The sequence below is a fragment of the Mauremys reevesii genome, linkage group 17, assembly GCF_016161935.1.
Source record: "Mauremys reevesii isolate NIE-2019 linkage group 17, ASM1616193v1, whole genome shotgun sequence".
NCBI lineage: Eukaryota > Metazoa > Chordata > Testudines > Geoemydidae > Mauremys > Mauremys reevesii.
The window spans coordinates 10,566,626-10,593,282 of record NC_052639.1 but is presented as its reverse complement, the minus strand read 5'-3'; the positions used below and the strand labels follow the sequence as shown (position 1 = coordinate 10,593,282).

Here is a 26,657-nt window from a genome sequence, read left to right as displayed (position 1 = left end):
CAACAGCTGTTTGGTGGCTTGGCGGTGGGGCACTTAGGCGGCGGGTCCCGGAACAGAAGGGGCCCCCCACCGCCGAAGACCGGGCTGCGCTTCGGCGGCGGCGGGTCCCTCTTTTCCCCACCCCGGCCGGTCCCGCTTCCCACCCCGGCCCCGGCGGGTCTCGCTTCCCTACCCCCGGCCCGGACCGACCGGCCCAGCGGGTCTCGCCCCTTTCCCCAGCCTGCCCGGCTCGGCCTGGCGGGTCTCGCTTCCTCCCCACCCCGGCCCGCCCGGCGGATCTCGCTTCCTTCCCCACGGCCCGGCCCCCGCCCGGCCGGTCCCCCTTGCCACCCCGGCCCCGGCCCGCCCCGGCGGCTCCCGCTTCCCTTACCCGAGCGCGTCTCCGGTGAGGCCTGAGCTTCGTCCCGCTCAGAGCCGCGTGCTGAGGGGGCGGGGCTGTCAGCTCCACGCCGAGCGCAGCGCTCAGCCCAGAGCTCCCAGCCCCGCCCCCTCCCCACGCAGCTCGGATCGGGGCGGGGCTCAGGCCCCGTTGGAGCTCCCAGCCCTGCCCCCTCCCCACGCGGCTCGGATCGGGGCAGGGCTCAGGCCCCGTTGGAGCTCCCAGCCCCGCCCCCTCCCCACGCGGCTCGGATCGGGGCGGGGCTCAGGCCCCGTTGGAGCTCCCAGCCCCGCCCCCTCACCACGCGGCTCGGATCGGGGCGGGGCTCAGGGGCTCGGCCGGAGACTCGGCGCTTGATGCGCCGAGGCTCCAGGAGAGGGGCGGAGGCGGGAGCCTCCGCTTTTCTCTTGGGGGCCCCTGCGGAGCCCGGGGCCCGGGGCAAATTGCCCCCTTTGCCCCCCCCTCTGGGCGGCCCTGGGGAGCTCCGCGGGCCGCAGGGAAGAGGTCCGCGGGCCACATGTTTGAGACCCCTGTGCTAGAGTGAGAGCCAGGAGAGAGCAGTGTCTGGCTCACCGTGGGGGAGAGCAGAGACCTGGTGAGTGCGGATCTCCCTCAGCCTCCCCCGCAATGCTGGTCAGTTGTATTGTCACTGTGATAGTCGGTGCTTCCCTTCAGGGCCGGCCCTAGAGGGATCTGTGACAAAGCCCCCCCTTTCCTCCTCAGGCCCTGCCCTCACTCCACCCCTTCCCCCAAGCCCCCACCCCTGTCCCATCTCTTCCCACCCTGCCCCTTCCTGCCCCATTCCTCTCCCTCCCCCACCTCATCCAGTCCCTGCTCCTCCCCCTCCGTGCCCAGTGCCTCCTGCACCCCACTGAACAGCTGATCACTGGCAGGTGGGAGGGGCTGAAGGGGAAGAGGAGGAGCTTGTCAGCAAGGCCTGTAGTGGGTGTGGGGAGCTGGCTGCCAGTGGGCGCTGAGCACCTATTTTTCCTCTGTTGGTTCTGCAGCCCCGTAGCTCCCATGGAGTCACTGACTTGGCTCCTTTCGCACCCTGGAGAGAGGAGCAGAACCAGGGCTATGGCTGATCTATGGGGCACCAGGTGAGTGGCAGAGGCTTCAGGTGCTGAGAGTTTGCCTGACCCCTCAGGGACACAGTGTGAGGGGGTGTCCCAGGGATCTCTATGAAAGGAGCAGAACAGGATTTACTTGGGGTGGGGAGAGAATTGAGAGTGTCTCAGGGGGTTGTACAGAGGTATTGCCCCGGTGAGACACCTGCTAAAACACAGGCCTCGCTGTGAGCAGGATTTGAAGCTGCACAGGGGAACCCCATCGGATGCAAGAAGTGGGGATTCACCCACAAAAGCTCATGCTGCAAAACGTCTGTTAGTCTATAAGGTGCCACAGGATTCTTTGCTGCTTTTACAGATCCAGACTAACACGGCTACCCCTCTGATACTCTGCTTGGTTTGTTTTTCTCATTTGAAATGTCCTTGATCATTTGTCTGGGAAAACTGTTTGGACAAGGCCAAGGAAGAGTCGGAACAATTACAAATCTCCATGGGAGTGAGGGGGTCTCTCAGCGCCGGGGGAGGGGTGGAGATTTTCATGGAGGGGAGTTGAGGAGATAAATTAGAGGCTTTTGCTCCAGCAGAGGGAGCGGCTTGGCAGGTTCATTTTTACCAAGTGACCCCCCCACACACACACACATACACATTGCTCCCCTGCTGCTGCCCCAGCTCAAACCCCACTGTCACCCCCAGCATGTGACCTACAGCTTCCTGCTGACAAAGCCCTTATCTATCAGAGACAAAATCCCCTCGTCTGCCCCTTCTCCCAGCTGAGCCCTCCCCCCACAGAGCCCAGGACAACCCCGACCTAGCCATGCCGGGGGGTCGGGCTTAATCTTCAAGGCCGAGCGCAAAACCTTCAGCCGGGCACGTTTCGCTCCCTTCCCACCTCGGCCCAAGCGACAAGGGAGAAACGGAGGAGACACACCGGCTGGAAGACGCCTCCCTCCCACGTCTCTATAGCCTGCTGTGACGTTATTAATATAAACTGGGACCGTAGAGATCATTGTTGCCACCACTGTTATATATGTGCAGCAAATATTGTGCAAAGGTTGGCGTGTGAGGTGTCTAGAACAAGGTTATGATTTGCTGGTTATAATGATGCTGGCTGTATGTGTGCACCATTTTTGTAGCTGAAGTTATGAATATGGGCTATGTACTTGTATCTCAAATGTATTTGATTCCCAGTAGCCTCAGTGGTGTCAGCCCCCAACTCCTTCAGGAATCCACAGCAAAGAGACACCCCCCCCCACTGCCCTGGACTCCCTGGGAGGTGCCTCCCACCCCCCAACCCAATGGAGCACCAAGGATTACAGTGGCAGCATCTAGTGTCAGTGGGGTTCAGTGGCTCAGGCCAGACCCCTGAGCTGGGGACACGCCCCCATAGCACTGCTCGAGGGCCTGGGCCTGGGGTGTTCACAGCCCCCTCCTCACCCTCCCTGAGCCCAGCCTGGCTCCTCACCGGAACAAAGCAGAAGCGTCCGTTGGCCTCGCTGCTGTCTGAGTCCCAGGCGCTGTTGCTGTCCCATGGGGAGCGGGCCGAGCTGCTGGGGCTGGGAGAGGGATCCTCCACCTCCTGCCCTGGGAAGGCTGGAAGGTCCCACTGACCGGGCAGGGCGATGCCTCCTGCTGGAAATCGGGGCTGCGCTCCTGGGGCCGCTGCTGCCCACACAAGCCCCGGAGCCACTCTGCCTGGTTCTGCTCCTGGGCTGGGTCCTGCCTGCCCAGCCGCATCCTGGCCCAGCTCCATTTTGGCCTGGCCGGTGCCTCTCCCACCTCGGCGCCTGCGCCGGGAGCAGGTTTCCTCTTCCAGAAGGCTGGGCACCTCCACCTCCTGGCCCGGCTGGGAGCTCCTTCCCCGCCAGCGGGGATGGAGGGGCCGCTCTGCTCCTGGGGAAGAGAGACTGCTGAATTGGAATTATTTTGCAAACTGGACACCATTAAATTAGGCTTGAATAAAGACTGGGAGTGGATGGGTCATTACACAATTAAAGCTATTTCCCCATGTTTATTTGTCCCCCTACAGTTACTCACACCTTCCTGTCAACTGTTGGAAATGGGCCATCCTGATTATGCCTGCAAAAGGTTTTTTTCTCCTGCTGATAATAACTCACCTTAACTGCTCACTCTCGTTATAGTGTGTATGGCAACACCCATTTTTTCATGTTCTCTGTGTATATCTATATATCTTCCTACTGTATTTTCCACTGCATGCATTCGATAAAGTGGATTTTAGCCCACGAAAGCTTATGCTCAAATAAATGTGTTAGTTTCTAAGGTGCCACAAGTACTCCTCTTTCTTTTTGCAGATAAATTAATGGCGGTTAAGTCCATGAATGGCTATTAGGCAGGCTGGGTAAGGAATGGTATCCCTAGTCTCTGTTTGTCAGAGGGTGGAGATGGATGGTAGGAGAGAAATCACTTGAGCATTATCTGTTAGGTTCAGTCCCTCTGGGGCACCTGGCATTGGCCACTGTTGGCAGATAGGATATGGGGTTGGATGGACCTTTGGTCTGACCCAGTATGGCCATTCTTATGTTCTTATGAAGGGAGAGGCAGTTACCTATGACAGAGTTTCTGTAGTGTAGTGGTTATCACGTTTGCCTAACACGCAAAAGGTCCCTGGTTCGAAACCAGGCAGAAACATGCTGGCTTGTTTTTCCCAGCTCCTACTGGCCTGTCCATGCTGTTGTAGGAGCAGCAGTGATTTCTATGCTCAAAAGGTCTGTTATACTTCCCCCGCTCCCACTTTTGTCTCCTCTCCCTCTCTGAATGCCTGTGAAGTGGTTTTCCCCTCCCGCGCCCTCCTGGAATGCTGGTGGGATGAATGGGCTGGTTGAAGAGCAGAAGAGCTCCCAGGTAGACAAGGTGTCTGGGACGCTAAATAGGCAGCACTCACACACCCAGAGCATGGACACTGCCCAAGGTGGAGTGTGACCAACCAGATGCAGCCAAGTCATCTCTAGTCGCAGGCCATGAGGTGCAGGCCCTTAAAAGGGGGAGGGGCCCTGTGCTCAGGAGAGCACTCACAAGCTTGTACCTCCAGTGAATGCCCTTTGCCCGGACCGCCTGGCCAGTGGTTCTCCGCGTTGTATTTCATTGTGACTCAGGAAGACTTACCTTCATCGTACCGTCCATAGCTGCGCTGTGGGACACTTACCTTGCAGAATCCTGACATCTCCAGTGCTGTGCCTGTCCTGGGAGCGTGAGTATGCGAGTGCGAGTGTGACCCCCCCCCCAGCTTCTTCTTTTGAGCTTAGCTGTCAGTATAATAAATGTGCTGCTTTCTGCCAAACTCTGTTGGGTCATTAGTTCTCCCTACGCTGACTAGCTGGCCCAATTTTGGGTAACACCTGCGATAAACTCAACCCCTGCAGGACAGAGGTTGGTGAAATGAGCTGAGAAAAAGCCTTGGCATCAGCAGGGGAAAGCTAGAGGACCTTGGCCAGTCACCTTTTGAAGCCTTGTGGTTTGGTCTCCTCTGCCCTTGGAGGTTGGCCGGTGGAGGCCGGCTCTTCCTGCTGCCTCCTCTGTGTGACTTGCCAAAGGAGGGAGTGAGGCAGCAATGGGGCAAAAGAGGAAAGTCGAGCTGAGGAAGGCAGGGCAGAAGCTCAGCGCCTCAGTGCGGCTAAGTGGGGTTAGTAGAGCACCACCATTCGTTCTGCAAAGCCTGGGGAGGTGCGGTTGGCTGCTGGGAGGTAGAATCCTGTGCCTGCCTCTTGGCTTCCCAGGGATGGCTACTTGCAGCCCAGGAGAAGAAGGACGGTTCTGGGTGAAAGGAAGACAAGCAAAGCTCTGGGAGGAAATTTGGGTGCGGGGTGCGGGCTCTGCGCTGGGGGAGGGGGTTGAGGTGCAGGAGGGGTGGCGCTTACCCTGGGCACTGCAGCTCCCAAAGTGACTGGTACACACAACCCTCTGGCAGCAGCTCCTAGGTGGGCGGGGCCAGGGGGAGGTCTCTGTGTGCCGCTGCCTGCAGGCGCTGCCCCCAGAGCTCCCATTGGCTGCAGTTCCTGGCCAATGGGAGCCGCGGAGTTGGTACACGGGGCAGGGGCAGTGCATGGAGACTCTCCCCCCAGCCCAGGGGATGCTGGGACATGCCGGCCATTTCTGGGAGTGGCACGGAGGGACGGAGGCAGAGTGGGCAGGAGCCACCTCAGTGCTGCTGGCACATCTCTGCACACCCATGGGGGGAGGGGAGCCTCAGAGGGCCTCCATGTGCTGCCTGGATTAGGGGCAGTGCACAGAGCTGCCTCCCCTCCCACCAGTACTGGATTTACCATGGCGCAAGTGGTGCCATGGCGCTGGGCCCACAGTCCAGAGGGTGCCCAGCCTGCTCTTCTCCGCCCCCTGCTCTCTTCTGTGGGGGCAGAAGCTTGATGCTGCCGGCTCCTGCTGCAGCAGGGCAGCCTCTGCCCGCAGCCAGGATCCCCTCCCCGGGTCTATTACAGGAGAGGGTGGGTGGGGTGTTTTGGCCTGCAAGGTGCAGCAGGTCGGACTAGATGATCACACTGGTCCCTTCTGACCTTAAAGGCTCTGAGTCTAAAAGGGAAGTAAAGGGAAAAAAATTAAAAATCAGTAAAACATTTTAATACCAGGATGACTCCACAACAGCTCACTGTATAGTCCTGCCCCTTTCTTCCTCCACTGGGTGTTTAATGACCTCCTGGGATTTGGGACATTGATTCTCTCATTCCATTGCTAAAGTGATACATTGTGAGTGAAATTAAACCAATTCCCAGGGGGGAAAACATCAAATCCCTGTATTGGCTGGGAATCGAACCCAGGTCAATTGCTTGGAAAGCAGCTATGCTCACACCTATACCACCAATGCAGCTGGTGAGAGTAGCTCTCTTATGTGCCACTTATGCTTGTCAAGTGACTCACCCACCCCACCCCACCCCACACTAAGGAGCTGACCGGAGAAGCTGGAGGCAGCCTGTCAGCTGGGAGCAAAGGCAGGTTCCCAGAGTGACTGACAGATGGGGACATGGGCTCTACATCCCAGCCTGAGGTAGCTCCAATCCCATCTCTGCCCTCAGAGAAGGGAAATTAAAATCAATGACCATAATGGCAGATTTTACCCCAGAAGGAAGGAGACAGCTCCTTTGAAAGCACATTTTGGGTTGGTTCCTGCTACGGACACATGGCTTTGTTGCGGATGATGCCAATCCTTGGGGCTCTGCCCGGAGAAGGAACCATTCAGGCTGTCACTCAAGTGAAGAAGGGAGATGATTTTTTTGACAGGGACGGCTGCCTCGTCTTACGGGTGTTGGTCTGTCACCTTCTAATCTAGTGGGTGCTTGGTACATGCAGGCAGCCCCCACTCCGGGGTCTCTCCCAAGGAAATAAAGTTTCTACACAAAATCCCAAAGCCTTTCACTGAAAGGAGGGAAAGGAAATGGCCACAAGATGGAGCGAGGACATAAGGAATGTAACACAACCCCGTTCTTAGGGGTAATCCGTTATTTTTTGTAAAGAGCCAAAATTTTTGCTCAGGGTCTAGTCAAGGTCCAGACTGCAGTGTAAATAATAATAAAAAATAACAATAATAAAAATATTTTGGGGTCCATTCAAGAGCGATTTGGCCCACTGTCTGCCTATTGATTACCCCACATTGACTCTGAGAGGTGATTTATCTCCACTCTCTTGGATTTGAAGAGCTGGTTAGTTTTCCCCTGGGTATCCCACCAGGCTGAACATGCCATGCTATCGATGGTGACACTAGGATTGAAGGATGATATCGTATTATAAAAAACTGTAAATAAAGATGTGGTCTGAACGTGAGCGTCCTGTAATGAGAAGCTGGTTCCCCCAGTTCAGTTCCGAATGCTCTGCTAGAAACGCCCCTGGAACCCCGGCACTCCCCAGCAGAAGTGAAAGGAGAAACCCTCACTCTCGGTTTCCTCCCCCCCTCCTCCTCCTGTCCCCCATCCCGCTCAGAAGTGTCCATCGTGGTTGTCGGATTGGCAGTGGGGTCACCCCCAAGTATCGCATCCATCTCCCTGTAAAAACGGCAGGTCGTGGGGGCAGCACCGGAGCAGCGGTTTCCCTCGCGGGCTTTGTAATAGGCACTCTGCAGCTCCTTTACTTTAACCCTGCACTGCAGCGCATCCCAGTCATGGCCCCTTTCCAGGATGGCCTTTGATACCTGCCCAAAGGTATCGTAATTCCTACGGCTGGAGCGCAGCTGGGACTGCACAGCTTCCTCCCCCCAAACACTAATGAGGTCCAGCAACTCGCCATTGCCCCATGCTGGGGCTCGTTTGCCGCGTGGAGGCATGGTCACCTGGAAAGATTCACTGATTGCACTCCACACCTGGCTGAGCAAACAGGAAGGGGATTTTTAAAATTCCTGGGGCATTTGAAGGGCGGGTCACCTGAGGCCAGGGCAGTAGAGTGCAAACGGATGAGCAGAGTGGCTGAACAGGAATTCTGGGATATCTCCTAATACCCTGGAGGCCAATAACAGCGCTGGTGTGTGGCCACACCTGACGAGCAGCGCTGCATCACCAGTGCTGCACTCGCTACACCCCAAGGCTTTGGCTACACTTGCACTTCAAAGCGCTGCCGCGGCAGCACTGCCGCAGCAGCGCTTTGAAGCGCTAAGTGTAGTCAAAGCGCCAGCGCTGGGAGAAAACTCTCCCAGTGCTGTCCGTACTCCACCTCCCTGTGGGGAATAACGTACAGCGCTGGGAGCCGCGCTCCCAGCGCTGGGGCTTTGACCACACTGGCGCTTTGCAGCGCCGCAATTTGCAGCACTGGAGAGGGTGTGTTTTCACACCCTGCTGCAGCGCTGCAAAATTGTAAGTGTAGCCAAGCCCCTAGTGTACAGCCAGTGCTGCAGCCAGGGGGTTGCAGAACTGGATGTGCCTTGCAGGTGTGGACAGTTACTAAGTTGCAGCGCTGGAAAGCCTCCACCAGCGCTGCAACTCTCAAGCGTAGCCAAGCCCTTAGAGGATTGGAACTGATTTCAGCTGGGGGACATGTTTGCTAGGTTTTTATGCATTTGCACAGGAAAACATTGAGTGTGTCCATTCATTTCAGGGATCCCTATTTAGTGGAGCTCCTGAGCAGACTGGAAATTAAATTATTTTTATTAAAGAAACAGGCTTGTAAGGGAGCACTTGGATTTGAACCCAGCACCACTTGAACTGCAGTCAAACACTCTACCACTGAGCTATACCCTATGACATTTGCATATGGAACTCCATGATCTTAAGGATTCTGCCTCAGAGAGCTCCTTTTCTATTCCCAGACCACAGGGGTTTAAAAATGGGGTTTGATTAAACTTTATATACACATGTAGACACCACAGCTTGCACACCCACCAGCATAGCTTCCCCTACTGACATAGCTACCACCTCTCGGGGAGATGGGTTAACTGCACAGACGGGACAGCTCTCTCCCCTCCGCTTAGAGCAGCTTCATTATTTATGAATAGGTGGGAAATAACCTCCTGAATGGACAGGAACCAATGTATCAGATATTGCTGTGTCTGCATTCAATATGGGTAACTGGTCATATTGGGCTGGATTAGTGGGAGCGTTGCCAGCAGATCGAGGGAAGTGATTATTCCCCTCTAGTCAGCACTGGTGAGGCCACATCTGGAGCATTGCGTCCAGTTTTCACCCCCCGCCCCCCACTACAGAAACAAATTGGAGAGAGTCTAGGGGAGGGCAACAAAAATGATGAAAGGGCAGGGGACTGACGAGGAGAGGCTGATGGCAGGGCAGCCCAGATGGAGGGCGGGGGCATTTGCCCCAGGCCCTGCAGGGCCCCAGGAGAATACAGGATTCTATAGTATTGCAACTTTTTTTTTATGGAAGGGGCCCTGAAATTGTTTTGCCCCAGGCCCCCTGAATCCTGTGGGTGGCCCCTGCCCAGACCGTGGTGCTGTCCCCCCCCTCATTCTGCTCCCTCCGAGGCCCCACCTGTGCTCCGCCCTCTCTCCCATTTGGCCACTTCCCACCCCTGCTCTTGGCTGAGGCCTGCTGGTCCACCTTTCACTCGCCCTCTCCTCCCCAAGGCCTCCTCGCGTCTCTTCACCCCTACCCCAAGGTCTGCCTGCTGCCCCACCTCTCTGCCCCCTCCTGAGACCCACCCTGCCCATTGCCCACACCTCTCTGTCCCCTCCTGAGACCTGCCCTGCCCATCGCCCACCCCTCTCTGCCCTCCCTGAGACCCACCCTGCCCATTGCCCACACGTCTCTGCCCTCCCCTGAGACCTGCCCTGCCCACACCTCGCTGCCCCTTCCCTGAGACCCACCCTGTCCACCTCTTTCTTTGGAATAAAAAGCTGAGTTTACTCCAGGGTGAGGAAAGAAAGGAGCCACCAACCCCCTGGCAAAGCTCAGTGCCCCAGAGAAAACCTGCCCCCTGCTATCGCAATCACTGATGTACTGGGGATATGACGGGAAAGGAACTGTCTGAATGATCAGGGCAGGAAATGGACAACAAGCTACAGCAACATCATTAACCACAAACGCACTCTCCTCATGCTCCAGCCAGAAGGGAAAGGAGCAGGAATTCTTGCAGTTCAGCCATGGACACCCTTACACAAAGGCACAGCAGTGGATGTGTTGTGGAAGCTGGTCTGAGGAAACAACTGGAATTGATCACTCAGTGAGAACAGAACTAGAGTGCAGTGAGAACCATATATCCAGCAAGTAATTGTGGCCAAGTGGTTAAGGCAATAGACTAGAAATCCATCGGTGTTTCCCTGCACAGGTGCAAATCCTGCAACTACAAAGGATGTTGCAGTTCTTTAGTTTCAATGGAGCTGGGTCTTGTCTCACTCTTAAGCTATGTCTACATAAAAGAGTAACATGGCTTTAGTTAAGGTGTTTTAATTGAACAGCTGTTGCATGTCCACCCTATGCCCCTGTGTCACCAGAGCACATCCATGCTAGCATCTCTTGGATTGCCACAGAGAGCAGTGCACTGTGGGTAGCTATCCCACTGTGCAGCTGGCTGCAAGGTGCTTTGGGAAGGGTTTGCAATGCCTCACGGGCTGGTACAGCATCACATGATGCAGGTTTCTATCCCATTGTTCCATGGGCATCTTACTAGATTGCCAGCTGCTTTTCAACTGCAATGTGCGTGGTGGGGTAGAGAGCATGTGTGTGGGGGGGAGAGACAGTGTGTGCGTTGCGGAAGAGTGAGTGTGTCGCACACTGTCTCTAAGCTCAGACAGCTGCTGGAAGCAACCAGTCCTGAGGCAGGGGGAGGGGGACAGCCCCGACATCAGCCCCCCTTCTCTCACTGGCTCAGCTCAGCACAGCACTCTCTGTCACTCTCTGTCGCACACACTGCTGCCTGCTTAGCTCTGTGTCAGGGGGGCTGGAACAGGGGGTTTAGAGGGCCATGGCCCCACCACTCTTTACTGGCTGTTAGGACAAATGATGGAGGGGGGAGGGTGCAGTCTTGGGGAAGAGGCGTCTGTGGGTGTGGCCTCGGGGGGAGAGGTGGTGTGAGTGGGGGTCCTTAGGGAAGGGGTGTCATGGGGGTGCCACAGTTCGGACAACGGTGCCCCCCCCCCACTGTAAGGAAGCTTCTGCCGCCCCTGCTCTGTGTTCGCAGAGCGGGAGAGAGCAGCATCCACAGCAGTGATTTGCTGCCTGGGGCTCTGGCAGGGGGGTTTGGGAGGTGATTTAAAGGGCCCAGGGCTCCAGCCGCTGCAGGGAGCCCTGGGCCCTTTAAATCACCAGCCTGGGGAAGCCGGGCCGGTCTGGCATAACGTACCGGCTCTTGCCGGTACCCCATACCGGAACATACTGGCTTACTTTCACCTCCAGAAGGTCCTCACATGGATCAATAACTGGTTAAAAGACAAGAAACAAAGGGTAGGAATAAACGGTCAGTTTTCAGGATGGAAACAGGTAACTAGTGGTGTCTGTATTGGGACCAGTACTAGTCAACATATTCATAAACAACCTGCTAAACAGTGAGCTGACAAAATTTGCAGATGATCCAAAACTACCGGCTTGCTGCCTAGAACGAACGCTCCTTGAATGGGGTGATCCACAGGGAATCATAGAATCATAGAACTTAAGATCAGAAGGGACCATTATGATCATCTACTCTGACCTCCGCAAGATGCAGGCCACAAAAGCTGACCCACCCACTCCTGAAATAATTCTCTCCTTGACTCAGCTGTTGAAGTCCCCAAATCCTGATTTAAAGACTTCAAGTAGCAGATAATCCTCCAGCAAGCGACCCTGCCCCATGCTGCGGAGGAAGGCGAAAAACCTCCAGGGTCTCTGCCAATCTACCCTGGAGGAAAATTCCTTCCCGACCCCAAATATGGCGATCAGCTGAACCCCAAGCATGCGGGCAAGACTCTCCAGCCAGACACTCAGGAAAAAGACTTTCAATATCCCAACATTGACCCTCGGTACTAATTACCAGTGGTTGCACGTTATTGACCTATTGACTAAATCACGTTCTCCTATCAAACCATTCCCTCCATGAACTTATCAAGCTTAATCTTAAAGCCAGAGAGGTCCTTCGCCCCCACTGTTTCCCTCGGTAGGCTGTTCCAGAATTTCACTCCCTTGATGGTTAGAAACCTTCGTCTAATTTCAAGCCTAAACTTCCCAACTGCCAATTTATATCCATTTGTTCTTGAGGGAGTAGCTCAAACCTCCAAAGTGCCTGGCCAGGGGCAGGACATTAGCCCAGCAAGGGAGGGGTGTGGCAGTGACATCACAAAGGCCTTTTGCAGAACCTCAGACTATTGGTCCAAGGTGGTGGGGAGGTGGTGACCTCACAGAGAGATGCTGACATCAGCCAGGCAGGACAGGAGCGAGGGGCCAGGGAAACCTCAGAGACCCTGTGGCTTTGCTTCAGCAAGTCTCCTTCTCCAGGTCTCTCTTTGAGGACTGAGAGAGTATTCGGGTTCACGGACGTGAGCGCCAGGAGGAACCTCTTTCGAGTTTTCTCCTTCCCTTTTCCTGATTTTACTAGAAAACAGACGTCCCTGTTTGGAGGGTAAGAGCCTCCTTGAGGTCTGAAACCTGTTCAGTCTGATCCATCTGGTGACAGTTGAAATCTAGGCATGGAAAACAGTTGAATTCTAGGCAAGGAAGCAGAATTTTATTCCACACCTGGATTTTGTCCCTTAGAATCACTGGGGACATTAGGGTTTGTCCATTTTGTTTCACCTTTTCCTCAATCCATCTCTCCCTCCTTTCTCTTCTTCTCTTGCTTCTTTTGTCCTTTCACCTGTTCCCCTCCCAGCACCAGGAGCGTGTGTGTGTGTGTGTGTATGTGTGTGTGTGTGTTGAGGGGGAGTGCTCTGCAGCTCCCACTGTGGGAGGTCCACCCAAAAATGTGGGGCTGAAATAGTGCTCGGGCAGTGATCCCCACCGGTGACCTGGGCCATCCTTTGGGCTCTCTGGTGAAAACCCTCAGCCTCCCGTTCTCAGTCTCTACCCTGATTGTCTGAGCAGGGGGTTGTTGACAGGGAAGAGACTCAGGTCCTTGTTGTTCTCTTTTAAGACCAAGTAAATAAGTCAGAACCAGTTCTATGTTTGATTAATTTTGCTGCTTCTCTGCATTAATTGTCTCTGAGCAGTTCATGATTCCCTCTAAGATTGCAGTGCTCCTCAAATACTTGCTGAATAATTACTGTGCACTGTTGTTGGTCTGGAGCTCACCTGAGAGCACTTTATTCAGGTCATTCAATGTCTGAGGGTATGGCTACACTTACAAGTTGCAGCGCTGGGAGTTACAGCGCTGGTCATGCAGCTGTGTAGGGGCCAGCGCTGGAGTGTGGCCACACTGACAGCTACCAGCGCTGCAGTGTGGCCACACTTGCAGCACTTTCCAGCGCTGTATTGAGAGGTGCATTGTGGGCAGCTATCCCACAGAACACCTCGTCCCGTTTTGGCGCCGTTTTGGCGCTGAGTATTGTGGGAAGGGGAAGGAAGTGTGTGGGTCATTCCGCTTCCTGTTCCAACGCCCCGTGGTGCATCGCTTCACATCCCAGCATTCTGTCTTTCCAGCAACGTTTGGCGCCATTGTGAGTGTCTTTCTGTTTTACTCTGTGGGAAATGGAGTCCGAGCTGCTGAGGACTGTGCTGATGAGTGTCGCCAGCACAACACGTTTGGCAGTCGAGCTATTCCTTCAGCTCCAAAGTGACAGCGAGGAGTCTGACGATGATATCGATATCGATTCTCCTGCCACGTGTGACACCAAAGTGCTTGTGGCATTCACAGAAATGCTCAGCACCGTTGAACGCCGCTTTTGGGCTCGGGAAACAAGCACTGAGTGGTGGGATCACATCGTCATGGAAGTCTGGGATGACGAGCAGTGGCTGCAGAACTTTCGTATGAGAAAAGCCACTTTCATGGGACTGTGTGCTGAGCTCGCCCCCACTCTGCGGCGCAAGGACACAAGATTGAGAGCTGCCCTGACGGTGGAAAAGCGGGTGGCTATTGCAATCTGGAAGCTGGCAAATCCAGACAGCTACCGGTCGGTCGGGAACCAGTTTGGAGTGGGAAAGTCGACCGTTGGAATTGTTTTGATGCAAGTTTGCAAGGCAATTAATCGCATCCTGCTAAGAAAGACCGTGACTCTGGGGAGCGTGCAGGACATGGTGGATGGCTTTGCACAAATGGGTTTCCCTAACTGTGGAGGGGCAATAGATGGGACGCATATTCCTATTCTGGCCCCCCCCCCACCTGGCATCAGAGTACGTTAATCGAAAGGGGTATTTCTCTATGGTTCTCCAGGCGCTTATGGATCACCGCGGGCGTTTCATTGACATTTACACAGGCTGGCCTGGAAAGGTGCATGATGCACGCATCTTTCGGAACAGTGGCCTGTTCAGGAAGATGCAGGCAGGGACTTTTTTCCCAGACAGGAAGATCACAGTAGGGGACGTCGAAATGCCCATTGTGATCCTTGGAGACCCCGCTTACCCGTTACTGCCTTGGCTCATGAAACCCTATACAGGGAAGCTTGACAGGAGCAAGGACCGGTTCAACTACAGGCTGAGCCGGTGCCGAATGACTGTGGAGTGTGGTTTTGGCCGTTTAAAGGCACGCTGGCGTTGCTTCTATGGGAAGCTAGACTTGGGGGAAAGCAGCATCCCCGCGGTTATATCCGCTTGCTGTACCCTCCATAATATTTGTGAAGGGAAGGGTGAAACATTCAGTGAGGCATGGACCACCGAGGTTCAAGTCCTGGAGGCTGAATATGCACAGCCAGAGAGCAGGGCTAATAGAGAGGCCCAGCACAGGGCTTCAAGGATTAGGGATGCCTTGAGGGAAGAATTTGAGGCTGAAAGCCAACAGTAATGTTTGCTGACTTGCATGGGAGTGAATTGCACTGTTTACACTGTTATTCTATTATCCCTAAAATGATTTGCAGTGCCTCTTTCTTTACTGGGCTAAGGTATCTTTCACTATCTGCTATAATAAAGACTGTTTTCAAAGCCAAGAATTGTTTTATTGTAAAGAAAAAAAATTCCTTGACAGACAGACAGACACACAACATTTCATGAACACAAGAGGGAAGGGGTGTGGGTTGGTGAACTGTACAGTCACAAGTTTGCATATGTCCTGTCTGGAGTGCTGTTTAACGATTCCTGCACTTCAGGGTGCATATACTGCATGGTTGTGGGGGTTGAGTGCAGAGGGTAAGGGTGGTAGGTATCAGGGCTGGTTGGTGAAAGAACAGGTGTTGGAGGCAGCTGGTGGTGGTAAGAAACTGAATGCTGGGGAAAGGCGGTTTGAGCTGACATTGGGGCACAAGGAAAAAGCTTTGGGACAGGGGGCTGTGGGGCAGCACGGGACTGCTCTGCCTGCATGGCTAAGATTGCCTTGAGACAGTCCGCTTGGCTCGACAGGATCTCTAGCAGCTGGTTTGTGCTTTTCTTCTTTGCCACAGCGTTTCTACGCCAATGTCTCTGGCGGATCATGCTTTCCTTCTCTCGCCACTCCTTCAGTTCCTTTCTCTCTGCAGCAGAGTGCTGAAGAACAGTCTTCAGCATCTCCTCTTTGCTCTTTCGGGGATTTCTTCTCAAATTTTGTAGCCTCTGTGCTGTGGAACATCTGCCCACTCCAGGAGTCAAGGTCACTGTAGAAATGAAACATTTAACAGGGGCAGCATTGTATCCACTATCTCCAGACATGAATTGTTACACTGAGGGAGTTTGCACTTTAACATTCTTTTCCCACACGCATAACACGACAGAAGCCACGAAATGGTGAGTGAGGGGTGCTTATAGAAGGAGAAGTGGGGCTTGATTGATAGAGGGGGGCTGGTTGCTTCGGGTAATCTGGAGTGATAGAGGGGTTGAGTGAAGATGCAGCTGCAGGGGTGATCTTCACTATCTACCTATCTCTTCACTAAAGAGTCTCCCAACATTTTTCACAGGAGTTAATCCTGCAAGATATCTCCCTGCTGCGAGTCACTAGGGGACAGCGGGAGGCTCTTTTACAGCAATGTGGATTCCGCCCGGGACCCTACGCGGCTTCCCTGTGTTCAGAAATGATCCCCCCCCCACTCGCGGAACAGTGGCGCGGACGCGTCAGCGTGACTGGGACAAGAAACACAGTGGCTCTCCCTATAAACCTGCGCAGGCATATTGCCCACGCTCTGGCTGAAACTTTTGCTGAGATAAAACTGAAGCAGATTACCGCGACGTGATAGACCACATCAACGGGCTATTCCACATCTAGAGGCTGGCATGCATGCAGCCATAACCCCCCTTCCTCTCCAGAAACATTTCCACCCAGAAAATAAAAGCCGCTTACCGTTAACCCGCTCCTCTGCTTGTCGTTCTGCAACTGCTGGCTGCTGCGATTGGGTACTTTCCTCCTGGCTTGAGAAGAGATCCTGGCTGCATGCCCACTCTGGGGTGTCTTCCCCCATCCCAGTAGCTTCACTCGTGGTTTCCTCCCCCCCCCCGCCTCCTCCTCCGCCGCCGCCTCCGCCTCCTCCTCCTGTCCCCCAGCCTGCTCAGAAGTGTCCATCGTTATCCTGGGATTGGCAGTGGGGTCACCCCCAAGTATCTCGTCCATCTCCCTGTAAAAACGGCAGGTCGTGGGGGCAGATCCGGATCGGCGATTACACTCGCGGGCTTTGTAATAGGCACTCCGCAGCTCCTTAACTTTCACCCTGCATTGCAGTGCGTCCCGATCATGGCCCCTATCCAGCAAGGACCTTGATATCTGCTCAAAGATATCGTAATTCCTACGGCCGGAGCGCAGCTGTGCCTGCACAGATTCCTCTCCCCAAGCACTGATGAGGTCCAACAGCTCGCCATTGCTCCATGCTGGGGCTCGTTTGCCACGTGGAGGCATGGTCACCTGGAAAGATTAACTGATTGCACTCCACACCTGGCTGCAGCAAACAGGAAGGAGATTTTAAAATTCCGGGGCATTTAAAGGGCTGGTCACCTGAGGCAAGAGCAGTAGAGTGCAAACTGATGAGCAGAGTGGCTGAACAGGAATTCTGGGATAGCTCCTTATTCCCTGGAGGACAGGTAAAGCGCTGGTGAGTGTCCACACCTGCTGAGCAGCGCTGGATCCACCAGCGCTGCACTCCTTATACCCCTGCCGGGATGGGTTTTCAGCCAGCGCTGCAACCAGGAATTGCAGCGCTGGTTGTGCCCTGCAAGTGTGGACGGGGTGTAATTGCAGCGCTGGAAAGCCTCCACCAGCGCTGCAACTTGTAAGTGTAGCCAAGCCCTGAAATTCAAGATCTGATGGTTAGTTTGAAAATCAGGGCTCTTGGGTCCTATTCCCAACTCTGCCACTGACTGGCTGTGTGACCTAAGACAAGTCAATTCTCCTTTCTCAGCCTTAGCTTCTCCCTCTTTCAAGTAGGGATAATAATGATCCGCTCCTAACTACGTCACGGTGGGTCGAGGATGGGGATCCATTGGAGAGCGTCACTAGGAGTAGTGCATAATATGAGGTGTTCTATCACGTTTACTCCGATCAGATTATGACATAATAGAATAGCTGGAATAGTCTATTTGATTTGTATTTTTTTTTGTTTTGAAATTGTTAAGAGCAGCAACTACTTAGCTCAGACTGAAGTATCTTATCTCATGTTTGTGATCTAAGTGTCTCCTCTTTGTGTGCGACGAGACAATTTAACACACTCTGACAAACAGGAGATGCTTTTGTTTTGCAACAAAATATTTTTGCTAAGAACTTTCATCCCACTTGTTTTGATTTTGAGAAACAAACTGGTTTAGTCTGAAGGGGATTTTCTGACAGAAATGGTTTCAATGAAATTTCCCCACCATCTCGATTCCTGGGCTCTATCCCTGCCTCTGGGGGGTTTTGCTGTTTGTTAGAACAGGAGTCAGGACTGGTGGCTTCTCTCTCTGGCTCTGCCACTGCCTTGCTGTGTAGGCCCTTGGGTAGGTCACTTCCCTTCTCTGTACCTCAGACTCCTCCCCATCTGTCCAATGGAAACAGGGACAATTCTCGAACTCTGGGCGGTCGTGAGCCTGAGTGAGATAAGGGGCGTTAAAGCCCTCTGTGAAGGAGAAAGGGGAGTTTCTCGGTGTTTAGCACCAAGGAATTCTAAAGTTTGCTAAAATGTCTAGTCTGTGGAAACAAGAAATGGTCAGAGCCAAACTTTTTAACCATTGCGTTTTTTAAAGCCCATTCAGGGATGTGAGTCCCTGTCTCTTAGGTACCTGGGGTTCTTTGCCAGCAGGAGAGAAGAGGTTCCTGCCTCTGTTTTTGTGGCCTTAACAAACCAGGCGTTGTGCCCCAGTTCTCGTCTGAGATCCCTGAAAAAGAACATCTTCCCATCCTTGAACAAGACAGGACCTATCTTTAAAAGGGGAACAAAGAGACCCCTGGGACTTACAGACTAGCTAGCCTCACTTCCACAGCTGGAGAGATCCTGGAATACATTCTTAAACAATCACTTTGTCAGCAGCACCTACAGGATACTTTGGTTCTTAGGACTAGTGAGCATGGATTTGTCAAGAACAAATCATTCCAAACCAATCCGCTTTCCTTCTTCGGCAGGGTTCCGGGCCTCGTGGAGGTGGGTGAACAGTAGATGGGATCGATCTCGGTGTTACTAAGGCTTTTGACACAGTCCCGTAGGACATTCTCACAAGCAAACGAGGGAAATGCGGTCTAGATGCAATCAGTGTCATGTGGACGCAGAGCTGGTTGAAAGCCCAGACTCCAAGCGCCCTTCTCCATGTCTGGCTGTCCAACGGAGAGGGTGCACCTAGTGGGTCCGGCAGGGATCGGTCCGGGGTCCGGTACTATTCAATATTTTCATGAATGGTTTGGAAGATGGAGTGGAGAGCATGCTGCTAAAATGTGCAACTGACACCAAGCACTTTGGAGCACAGGACTGGAATTCAAAACACCCTTAACAAATGGGAGACTTGGTCTTCTTGAGCCAAACTCCATGGCTGGGCCCTCTCTCTAGACTGGGCTGAAGTGAAACCCCAGAGCCAAACCCTCCCCCTCCTGGGCCGTGCGCTCCGCCCTGGAATGGTCAGATGCTGCTTAGCGCTGTCAGAGCAGCTTTGGCTGGGGGATTCTCCCAGCACTTTCCACTAGCGGGAAGGAGGAGGAGGAGGAGGGGAGGAAGGAAAAGCCAGGCAGAGCAGACAGGGTGGGGGAGGGTCACAGTGGAGGGGGGGGCACTGCGGGGGCAGGTTGGGGGCGGGGTTGAAGGCCTCTGCCCTGTGCACCCCCCCCCCCCCACCGGCCCGGCTCCCACGTGGGATTCGAATCCCAACGGCCGCAGCGCGCCCGGGGGTGGGGGTAGCGAAGCCTCGGGGCGAGGGAACCGGGGCCTCCCCCCACGCGCCGAGTCTCTGTCCCGCGCTCTCTCCGCCAATCAGGGAGCGGGGAGGGGCGGGGCGAAGTGACGAGTTACGGCCCCTCCTCCAATAGAGGCCGCGTGTGTGAAAGGGAGAACTACGCTTCCCAGAGTGCACTGGGAGGGGGCGCGTTGTCTGAGCAACTGTCCGTCACTTCCGCTCTGAGACGAGCCAGGAACTACAACTCCCAGCCTGCCCCGGGGCGCCTCCGTCCTCCCCAGCCCAGGTGAGGGCGGGTCCCTGGGTCAACCTGACACCTCCCCCCAGCGCAACTCCTCATCCCCGCCCCGCCCCCAGAGAGCCCCGGCCCCGCCCCCCTCCGGCTCCTGACCAGAACTCGGGTGTCCCAGCGCCCCCCCTGCTTCTCCCTTGGCCTCCTCTCTCCCGACTCAGGGGCAGGGGGGGCTGTTGGATGGAGCCATATGGGAATACGGGGGAGGGGCAGGGCTGGGAGCCAGGACTCCTGGGTTCTCCCCCAGCTCTGGGAGGGGAGTGGGGTGAGGAGAGTAGAGTGGGGGAGGGGCTGGGGTGCCTGCTGCCCTCGGGGTGACCAGCAGAGCCCCCCCCTGCAGATTGTTACCCCAACCATGCACTTGGGGTGCTGGTGCCTGGAGCCGCCCCTGGTTCCAGCCCCTCTGCCCAGGCAGCTCCCCCAGCCTGACACACACACCCAGCCCCTGCACCCGCCCACCCCAGGGCTCCTCAGCCCAGAGGAGCCCCCGGCTGAGTGGGAATCAGAGCCCCGAACTTACCCTGGGACCAGCATGATCTGCCTCCGCCCTGCCCTGCTCCGCATGTATTCGGAGTGAGGCAGTTTCCCTGTCCCAACGTGTGTCCTGCCATGTGTCTCTTCTCCTCCCCAGTTCCCTCCAAACCAGCCCATTTCCACTGCACCCGGGCTGGGTCTCTGCCAACCCCCTTCTCCTCCTGCCCCCAATAGCTCCCTGACCCTACGGGTCTATAGGGCTGGATCCCTCCCTCCCCCCGTCTCCCCTCATTTCCTGCCTCTGGGGGTCTAAGGAGATGGGTGTCTCCTCTGCCATCCCCTCTCCTACCCCCCCATATCCTGCTGCCTCTAGGGGTCTATGGGGCTGGGTCTCTCCCCCCTCCATCTCCTCCCCTGCCCGCAATATCCCTCTGGGGCTCTGTGGGGCTGGGGCTCTCTCCCTGCCCCTGTGCTCCCCCTGCACACGATGTCCTGGGAGTGACTCAGTTTCCCTGGACCAACATTTCACACACCCCACCCCCACCCGACATGTCTCCCTCCACCCCACCCCATTTCTCCTGCACCCCAGGGTGGGTCTCTGCCAATCCCCCTTCTCCCCTCCTGTCCCCAATATCTCCCTGCCCATAGGGGTCTATGGGGGGTGGGTCTCTCCCTCCCCCCTTCTCCCCCCATCCCCTCCTCCCTTCCCGCAATATCTCCCTGCCCCTGCAGGTCTATGGGGGTGGGTCTCTCCCGCCCCCCATCCCCTCATCCCTTCCCCCAATAGCTCCCTGCCCCAGGCTGTCTATGGGGCTGGGTCTCTCCCTGAAGCCCCGCCCCCAGCGCGGGGCTCACAGACAATCCCCGCCCGGCGGCTGTGACGTGCGCTGGGGCTGTGACGTCCGGTGACGTGCTCACTCCCCGCAGGCGACTCATTCACTGGAGACCAAAACAACAGAAGGTGTCACGTGTCCATGGGCGGGGCTATGCAGATGAGCAGTGTCTGGCGGCAGGACGGGGAGCAGCGAGAGGAACCGAAGGAGCCCGGCGGAGAGAATTCTCTGCGTGTGGACAGAATCCGGTGTGGGGAGTTCGTGCTGTGGGTGCCTGCGCCGGAGTCACTTCGGGGCAGTGATTGCTACTGAGCTGCATAGTGACCAAAGGGGTGTGAATGGGGTGTGGTGCCTGGCGGGGAGCAGCTCATGGTGAAAAGAAAGCAGCAGATCCTGTCCTAGCGGTGGTTTGTGGGGCTGGGTGGGGTTTCTTTGCAACCATGAGTGGGATTGTTGTGGGTGCAACTAGACCCCCCTTCTCTGGGGGGGCGGGGCTTCTACTGTCTGCCTTGGGGAGGGGGAGGTCCATGATGTCACAGCCCATGGGGGAGGGGAGTTTGAATCAAGTTTCTGAAGTGGGAGAGCAACTTCCCCGGCTCCCACTCACTCTCCACTAGGGGGCTGGGCTGGGATCTCTAGGGAGGGAAGCACAAGAAAAAACAGTCTCCCCTGTGGAACCCAGGAGTCCTGGCTCCCAGTCCCCCTGCTCTAGACCCCCTCCACTCCCAGGACCAGGGGTAGAACCCAGGGGTCCTGGTGCCCAGCCCCCTCCCTGCTCTGACCACTCAACCCCACTCCCCTCCCAGGGTGGTGCAGGGGTCACTGGGTCTGTGTCCCAGCTCTGCTAAGGGCCGTGACTGATTTTCCCAAAGTGCTTCCTTTTGAATCCAGCACATCTGCCCCCCCCCCCCTGCCCGGTCGCTGCCCACCACCGTGTGGGGGCACCAGCACTGTGCCGGGTCGTGATGGGAAATTGTCCAAGCTGGCCCAGGAGAGACGTGTGTGTCCCTGCTGCCCCCTGCTGGTGGGGCTGAGCCCCACTCTGTGTGTGTGTGTGTTGGCGGCTTTGCAGAATTTTGTATCCTGCAGCAAGTGACACACACACATATTGACGCACAAAGACACTCACACAATCCCAAGAACACTCACACACAACACACCCAGAGGGACATGCTAGCCCAACCCCCAAAGAGAGAAACAATCACACCTCCAGCCACACACACCAGAATATGCACAATCATGCTCAGAGACACAACTGCACGCAGTTCACTCTCACTGCTCCCAACACAAGGACCTTCTGCCCCATGCAGCCTGCGCCGAGGCCTGTGGAACTCACTGTCACTGGAGTCCCCCCAAGCACACATCCTCTCCCCCTCGTGCTGGATCATCTGCTTGGCCCCCTGCCCCCTCTCGGGGTGCGCTGTGCGGCGTGGCTGGGGACTGTGCAATGGCCCAGCACCAGGCAACACAGAACGGACACCACACGCCCTGCCCCTCCTCACCTGAGCTGCTCTCCAGGTGCATCGGAGCCCAGCACCCAGCACCTTGGCACTCCTGCCCCACAGGGGGTGAGCTGCAGCCCCCGCCACACTCCACAGAGGAGAAGGGTCAGGCCAGCCAGCCCTTGTAAGATGGGGAAATCACCACCGGGTCGACGGTATGGGGCTGTGACATATAGAGAAACGGTTGTTGCGCAGAAAGAGGGCAGCAGAGCACACGCGCACACACAGCTACCCATGAGAACGGACCTTTCCAGGAGACCAATAGACATTGCCATGGCGACAGAGGGGGCTGGGCTCCCAGGGTCTGACCCGGGCTGAGACTGGTTCTGACCTAGAGGGGTCTCTCCAGCAGGGGGCAGCGTGACCCACACACAAACCCACCAGAAGTGCCTTTCTTAGCGGGTCTCCCAGGCCATCCCCCACCCTGCCCCGGGGTGGGTAACAAAGGGGCAGTACGGGACTCTGGGCCATGTCACAACTCGGCCCCAGCCCCTCGCTCCCACATGCTGGCGAGTTGGGTAACTGCTGAGGGATTGCACGAGAGAGTCAGAGCCAGGGAGAGAACCCAGGAGTCCTGGCTGCCCCCCGGGACACACTCTAACCACTGGACCACACTCCCCTCCCAGCGCTGGAGATAGAACCCAGGAATTCTGACCACCAACCTCCCTCCCCCACTCTGACCACCAGACCCCACACTCCCCTTTTAGATTTTAGTCCCGCTGCCTCTTCTATCCACCCACCCCACCTGTCCATCCCTTTGCTGCAGGTTTCTGGGGTGTCACCCCTGCTCTGCGCTCCCCCAGTGCAGCCCAAGGCCTTTCCTCCCCCCAGCCACACATCCTCTCCCCCTCGTGCTGGATCATCTGCTTGGCCCCCTGCCCCCTCTCGGGGCGCGCTGTGCGGCGTGGCTGGGGATTGTGCAATGGCCCAGCACCAGGCAACACAGAACGGACACCACATGCCCTGCCCTGCCTCACCTGAGCTGCTCTCCAGGTGCATCGGAGCCCAGCACCCAGCACCTTGGCACTGCTGCCCCACAGGGGGTGAGCTGCATCCCCCGCCACACTCCGCAGAGGGGAGAAGGGTCAGGCCAGCCAGCCTTTGTAAGATGGGGAAATCACCACCGGGGTCGACGGTATGGGGGCTGTGACATATAGAGAAACGGTTGTTGCGCAGAAAGAGGGCAGCAGAGCACACGCGCACACACACACACACACACACACACACACTTGCAAACATGCACAAACACATGCATGAATCCAGCCACACAAACACACACATACTTGCTAATATACACAAACACCCGCACAAATCCAGCCAACATCAACACAACTGCTAACAGATGCAAACACATGCACAAATCCAGCCACATGAACACACACACTTGCACAGCCACAAACACAACCCCCACAGCTGTAATAACACCCCCCCCCCACAAAACCCTTACAGAAAACCACACATATACAAATACATGCAGAAATCGATCCACACACACCCCATTCTGTGCACACACCTTGGGTCACTGCAACACTGAATACTTCAATTGGATGGGGCCCAGCACCATGGCTATTCCCTGCCCCCAGGGCTCTCAGGGGTGGATTGGGGGGCACAGGGGGCACAATCCCGTGCCAGCCAAGGGGGGCGGGGTTAGAGGTGGAGATGAGGCCATGGTTTGTGCACCACTCCGTTCCTGGCACAGTCTCCTTTTAGGATTTGCATTTCTTGGTAGTTTTCACCTCATCACCACTTCCTGCCCAGCTCCCTCCTGCTGTGCAAGATGGTTTGGGGAAGGGGATGGGAAGAACCCAGGAATCCTGGCTCCAGCCCCACCTGTGCTAAGCTACGAGACTCCTCTAACCCCAGCGCTGGGACTGGAACCCAGGAGTCCTGACACCCATCTTCCTTTCCTCTAACCACTAGACCCCACTCCCCCCCTTTTGGGGAGCCAGGACTCCTGGGTTCTGGCCCCAACTCTGGGAGCAGAGTGGGGTCTAGTGGTTAGAGCAGGAGGAGCCAGGACTCCTGGGTTTTGCTCTCAGTGCTGCTGTGTGACACTGGGTCTGTTTCTCCTCCCACTTTTTGGGTATGGAGCCTGTAAACTCTCTGGGGCATGGCATGTATCTTGCTGTGTCTGGGCAGCGCCTGGCCCAACGGGGGCCTTGATTCTGCCTTGTCAACGGCAGCGCAGAAAGCCCTAGTGCCAAAAGAAGATGTGGGGCGGGGGGGGGAAGCTTTGCAAAAATCGGTCACACCAATAGGAAACCAGCCCAAGCAGTTTGTGACTTCACTTCCCAAAATTAGACACACACACACACACACACACACAGAGAGCCCTGCTCAAACCGCCCCCTTTGCCAGTGCACCACCTCACCTCGTCCAGGCAGGTCTAGGCGGGAAGCTCCATGTGGGAGCGGTGATGGACGGCACCATCAAGGTAGGTTCTGGAGATGGTCCTCCAGGTACGGGCATCTCGGCTCCAACTGGCACTGGGCTCACGCTGGGCTGCGTTCAGTTCCTCTCTCTGGTGTGCGCCCCGGCTCCACAAACGCCCCCGCCCCCTGCTCTTTCCTTCTGGTACTAAAAATATCCTCTTCCTTCGCCCCAGAGAGACACACCCACGGTGCTGCTCAGCACACGGCTTCCCCCCACCTTCCCCCATTCCCAGGAGCGTGCAGGAAGGGAGTCATGATTGGGGAGAGCCCGTGTCCCGAGGGGAGGGTATGGGAGGGCTTGCCTCCTCCTCAGAGCATGGGGGTGCCAATAGGCACCTATGGATGGTCCCCCCAAGCAGGGCCAGGACTGAAATGGGAGGCCTGTGCCCCCAACATGGAGAATCTGGGGTGCAACCTTACTTAACGGGTCAGTCTGTCCTTTCTCTGACTCTCCCATTCCAGCTTCAGCTAGCGCTTGTGGTTCATTTGTTCTTTTTCATTCCTTTCCTTCTCTAGCTTGTATGTTCTTGCTTTCTTTTTCCCCCTCTACCTTTCATGCTGTTCCTTTCTTTCCTCCTTTTTCTAATTTTTTTTCTCTCCCTTTATTTCTTTCTCTGCCTTTCACGTTCTTTTCGCTCTCTCTCGCTCTCTCTCGCTGGTTATTTTTTTCACTCGCTCTTTTTCCTCTCTCCTTCCAAGCCAAGTGGGTTCTCCTCACACACAGATTTTGACAGGTTTTCCTCCTGATCAGCAAGTGGATTAAGCACGTCTTCAGTGGGGGTTTGCCATGCCAGGGAGCAGGCTGGCTGGGTGTCTTTGTGGCCGTCTGGTGGCCACACATACGCATGGTCCTCTCCTCCTCTGGCCCTGCCCTCAGTTGCTCTGTAGCTTTTAAGCCTTCACTTGGAGCTGTCAGCACCAGCCGCCTCTGCTCTAGGTGCCCAGAGGAGGAGAGGTGTTGCTGGGTCACTTTTACAGATGGCCCCTTCCCTGGTACTGCCCTTGCTCAGCTGCGCAGAGGAGCTTCCATCCCCAATCCCTGCCTGTCACTGCCCAGCAGCCCTCTGGCACCATTCCTGCCTCACTCTCTTCCTGCCATGTTGGGAAAGACAGCTCCCATCTCGCCTTGTTAAAGGTCAGGTGGGCCAACTAGGGGCAGAAGCCCCTTCTATGTTTTCCTACTGCAGAGCCCAAGCTCAGGAACTCACCTTGGGTGCAGGCACTGCTGTGCTCCCAGAAAACAAGGCACCACTGCACAAAGACCAAAGAAAGGGCCTGCCAAAGCCTGGGATTGAACCAGGGACCTTTATATCTTCAGTCTAACGCTTGCCCAACTGAGCTACTTCAGCAGCTGCATGGAAGCATTTTGGCCTGTTGCTTCTCTGTCGGGGATGTTTTTGTCAGCAGTTGCACACAAAAAGGACAGGAAAACGAACGGCTGCTCCACACCCCCACCGGAGGAACCCGGCGCCCTTAGCTGTGGGGAGTAAGAAGTGGCTGTTGGCTGACAGGGCCTGTCCCCGAGGAGCTGGAACAGCAGCTGCCGCCTCCCCCTCGGCTCCAGGCTGTGGGAAATGCTCATTGCCTGGCTGCATGGGCGGCTGCTGCTCCGTGCTCTGGAGAGCGTCTGTATTGCTCTGTCAACTCTCCATCTTCACTGAGCCAGTCTGGTAAGGTCCCAAGTGCCCCCTCCGGCCTGGCAGCTGAGAGTCTGTGCAGACATCAGCCCCCCTGCCAGCCCCACAGGCAGCAGCAGCGCCAGCCCCCCAGCACCACAGGGGCACTCGATGCACTTCCTGAGGGGAAATGGCTCCTTGGCGTCCAGCTGCTAGAGTGAGAGCCAGGAGAGAGCAGTGTCTGGCTCACCGTGGGGGAGAGAAGAGACCTGGTGAGTGCGGATCTCCCTCAGCCTCCCC

At 56.0% G+C, this 26,657-nt stretch overlaps 1 protein-coding gene and 1 non-coding gene across 2 annotated transcripts in view; one reads left to right on the top strand and one right to left on the bottom strand.

Annotated features, from left to right (window-relative positions):
- LOC120385078 (zinc finger protein 850-like) overlaps nucleotides 1-26,657 on the bottom strand; it is a gene marked incomplete at its 5' end in the record, with an annotated part of 387,202 nt that overhangs the window by 32,043 nt on the left and 328,502 nt on the right. The gene's annotated exons all lie outside the window — the stretch shown is intronic.
- On the top strand, nucleotides 4,020-4,092 carry TRNAV-AAC. The gene has a single exon. It is a non-coding gene; the product is annotated as a tRNA-Val (tRNA).